Source organism: Dermacentor silvarum, chromosome 1 (genome assembly GCF_013339745.2).
Source record: "Dermacentor silvarum isolate Dsil-2018 chromosome 1, BIME_Dsil_1.4, whole genome shotgun sequence".
Classification (NCBI taxonomy): domain Eukaryota; kingdom Metazoa; phylum Arthropoda; class Arachnida; order Ixodida; family Ixodidae; genus Dermacentor; species Dermacentor silvarum.
Window position 1 is genome coordinate 307131575 of NC_051154.1, and position 4588 is coordinate 307136162.

The window sequence follows — 4588 nt, forward strand, 5'->3', positions numbered from 1 at the left end:
TTTCTTCAAAGTGTGGCGTGCGCTTCACTTCAAATCTTGCATGACCTAGCGCAAGGCTTTCATTGGCGAAATATGTCAGTGCAGGTTTTTTGTTACCGTGCAAATTCAGGCTGCGGCATCCGACGCGCTGTGTCTCGTCGTGACGATAAATGCGGAACGCTCCTTTAAGAAACGTTGTGCTATGTTTGTTCACTGTTTGTAACACAGTCTTTGAGTCGCCGTCGCGGTGAGGTTTCTGCCGTCGCCTTCTGCCATCGCCGTCGCAGTGAGGTTTCGGATAAAGTCCAAGGGTGATGATATCGTCGCCGCGCGCCGTATGCTGTATGTGCAAGCGAAAGCGTGTGAGGGTGAGCCGCCGATCGCGGCTCAATCTCGCATACTCAAGGGAAGGAAGCGCGGCGGCTTCCCTCTTGCGCAACGCTCCGGGGGAGGGTAGGGAGGGGCGTTCTGCTCCGGCCGGCCCCGGAGGCTGCCCGGGCCGCTGTATCTTGAAAGCCATCTGCGCAGAGTGACTGAGTCCGCCGTGCGCTATGTTTTCGCGGCTTATTTGGCATTGGTGCGAGAGGCAGCACGAAAGTCAATTCACTCACTGCTGCCGCCGCGCTTGCTTACTCCAGCGATTTGACAGCGAGTTTCCGCGGTCACCGAGTGAGATGTGTTCATGTTTGCTTGTGCGCGCATGACACTACGCTTGTTCATTTAGTTAGTATGCCTATGGGACAAGTTCATAAGGCCGATAAATCTACTATCCTTACTTCTTATAGCTGTCCACTAATTTGTTATCGCAATCTATGCTTCGCCTTTCGGGCGAAACTGCGACCTTTGTATTATTGAGGTAAATGGAGCATTCAGATACCCCGTTTAAGCCGATGGTTACACTTCAAATCGACCTTCAGTGGCTCATTTCCTGTAATTCTTATCACTAATAAACCTCAAATTTACAGGAGTAATCTTTTTATTTATTAGCAATCTAGAAACAAAATGAGTTTAATAAATGCTGCTGTTTCGCCCTAAAGGCGAATAAGGCATTGCGATACCAATTTAGTAGGAAACTATACGAACTAAGGACTGTAGTTTTATCAGCTGTATAAACTTGTAAACATTCGCTTACTACGTAAATTAACAAGCACGATATTACGCGTTCAGAGGTAAACATGAACACATCTCGATCGATGACCGCGGAAACTTGTTGCCAAAACCCTGGAGTGAAGAGGTGCGGCAGCAGCAGCGAGCGAATTGACCTTCGTGCCGACTCTCGCTTCAACGCGAACTAAACGTTGAAAGCACAGCGTATACGAAGTTACCTGCACTAGTTGCACTTTGTCAGCATCGCAGATCGCTTTGAAGGTCAGGCCCGCGCGGGCGCGCACTGTTTCCACGTCGCAGACCGCTTTCAAGATACGGCGCACGCGCGGTCGCCACCGGAGGAAGCCCCTCCTCTTTTCCCCCCCTCCTCCCTCGTGCATTGCGCGCAACACAAGCGCGCTTCTTATGTCCCCCTTTCTCCCGCGCGCCCGCGAGACTGAGCCAAGGTATATGTAAACTGGTAGCGTAGCTTCCGTAGAAGCCCACATGTCATGAAAATGGCGGCTTCTTGTAACCGTCGCCATCTACGTATCAGGGGGAGAACTACCAGCAAGCAAAAAATAAAAAGTGACGTCACAACCGGAAATGGCAGCGACGTCAAGATCTTATGCTGCTTGGCGCGAATGTTTGAGTTTCTTCAGCGTCCGGCATTTTGACCGCTACGCCAGCAGCTATTTTTCTTTTGAGGCTAAGGCGAGTTTGCGACTCGCCTCAGCTGAAGCGCCAGCGTGCCCTTTAACTGTAGGAGTGGCGTATGTCTAAATGCGACCATAATTAGGCTGTTATTGACGGCAATTGCTCCGGTAGGTTTCATAGGAAGGTGAACGAATAGAATGGAAATAAACGACAGTGCCACAGAGGTTTTAAAAGCAGCTTCACCTTTATTCGTATAGAATAATGCAACCAATATTATTCACCAAACAAAACTTGTTTCAATGGATGAAAAAGTACTATGGCAAGCACACAGTCGTAATTTATAGCAACATATGCGAAACATTTTTACAGACTCATTCGCAATTCCGTGCGACACCACGTATTCATATCCAATTGTTATCAGACAACATTGCTCCACATTATAATTTAGAAAACATTCTACTTACTAATTTTGTTGCCTGTGGGACACTCAGAGCCTGTGTTACAGAGAGCGAACAAACATGACGCTGCATTACACTGCATTACAGCATGACGCGACGTTTCTTCGCGGAGCGTTACGCATTCATCGTCACGACGAGAGACAGCGCGTCAGATGCCGCAGCGTGAACTTGCACGATAACAAAAAACCTGCACTCACACCTTTCGCCAATGAACGCCATGCGCTAGGCGACGCAAAATTTGAAGTGAAGCGCACGCCAAGCTTTGCATAAACGCGCAAGAAAATTAAAAAAAACTTGGATGAAACCGCCGCGTTCGAGTGAGTAGGTTGTTTGCACAGCCTTGCCAAGTCTGGCGCCAGAATAACTGGTTCGTAGGGGTCACCAAGGACGAAATAATGAATTGTGAAATAGAAGCAAAACTCACATTTGTTGCCTTAATACAGCAAAAATATTTGAAACGGAATATTTACTCGTATGACAGTATTTTGATTAAAAATTTCCGAAGTAATTTTTTCACATAGGTTTCTCGGTTTCAGTGTTTATCCCCCCCCCCTCACCTAGTCGTGCTTCAATCGTGCAGCACCAAGGTAGTTGGAAAAAAATTTTTTTCGACCTGAGGCTCTATTCTGGACACGCATGGCGGCTGCACTGCCGCCATTATCCGCCATCTTGGCTGTCTCATTGGCTGTCCAGAGGTCACGTGTTTTGAAATTTGTGCCGGTGGAGCTGCAAATTTTATCGACTAATACTTTTGTGTGGTCCTTGGCACCTATATTGCGACTTTAGCGCTTTAAAAAGAAAGTGTACGGTAGCGTGCAGAAGCCCGTGGAATGCATCTGCAGTTTCGCGAATATGTGGTGGCGTTCCAAGATAGCCGGCATGTCAGTTGTTGATTGGCTGAAAGAATATCCCGTGAAGAGCGTCACAGGAAGGGCCGTTTCGTAAACATGAATTTGACGTTGCGTGACGTTGCGCTGGGCCGCCATTGCACAGATTTTCCGCCATAATTTGTGGTGCGACGAGCCGCGCGAATTATGGTAATGAGCGGCCATATGCAATGGCGGTCGAGAGGCATGCGTATCTCCGCATTTTCCCTGTCATTTGGGGCCATGAAAATCTTTTGTTCATAACGCCTGCTCATAGCATTTGCATCGCTATCGGGTGGTGTTGGTATTTGTGTTTTGAACCATCATTTTTATAAAAGCACGTTAATTTGAAATAACATAGGTTGAAACTAGCAAACTTTCTGCGACATTTTGCACTTTTCATTATTGCGTTTGTATTGTAATCAATTTTAATGGCTTTTCGCGTCATCAAAGGCTATGACAACGGCGTCTTTTTAATTTTTTATAAACACAAGGCGGCGCCAGGCCCCGGAAACCCCACTGGTTTTTTTGTCCACGCGAATTGCAGCGCCATCCATGAGATGGATGCGGAACCAAAATCGCTTTTCCTTTTCTTTTCTTGTCAACCCTCTCTCAACTTTGTCGTTTCTCTCTCGCCTTCAACTATCGGCGGCGCGGCCCGCGCTCGTCGTCGGCCGTGCTGATAACGGCCAAAACGGCAGAAATTTTTTTTCGTGCATTATACGGTCAGTTTTTCGCCTTCCGTGCTAGCAGTGTGGTCCGTGTGGTAACCTACCGTTGCACGTTTGTCGGCTTTTTTTCCGCCATGTCTCGCAGCTGTCGCTGTTCGTGTGTGGTTCCGTGGTGTACGAACACATCAAGACGAAGTGAGCCATGCGACGTGAAATTCTACCGTATCCCTAAAGAAAACAGGTGAGCACCGTGCTGTTTACTTCCCGGTTTTTATTTGTGATAGTAATTGTGCGCAGTCCTACATGGCTGTCCGATGGTGAGGCAGCAGTTGGCTGATTTAAATTAAATTATGAGGTTTTACGTGCCAAAACCACGATCTGATTATGAGGCACGCCGTAGTGGGGGACTCCGGAAATTTGGACCACCTGGGGTTCTTTAACGTGCACCTAAATCTAAGTACACGGTCTTTTCGCATTTCGCCCCCATCGAAATGCGGCCGCCGTGGCCGGGATTCGAGCCCGCGACCTCGTGCTCAGCAGCCCAACACCATAAGTTGGCTGATTTGAAAACACCACAACGATTCAGTAAATATTTATGCCAACAAGCAGCGAACATAAAGCTCCTGATAAATATAGTACCACCTGTGTGTATCGCAAGGAACACGTGTGTAGGTGTGCGCTTTGCACTTATTTCTATCTAATTGCTCGCGATCGTTTAAAAATGCGTTTCTGGGAATTAAGGTTGACATTTCACAACTAGTACTCTGCCGTGATGGGAAACGAGTTCTGTTTTGTATGTTCCAACTGCGATGTTATAATTTATGATCTTCACTGTTCTTCAGGATGGAAGCGTTTTTAACCTACGCAGGAA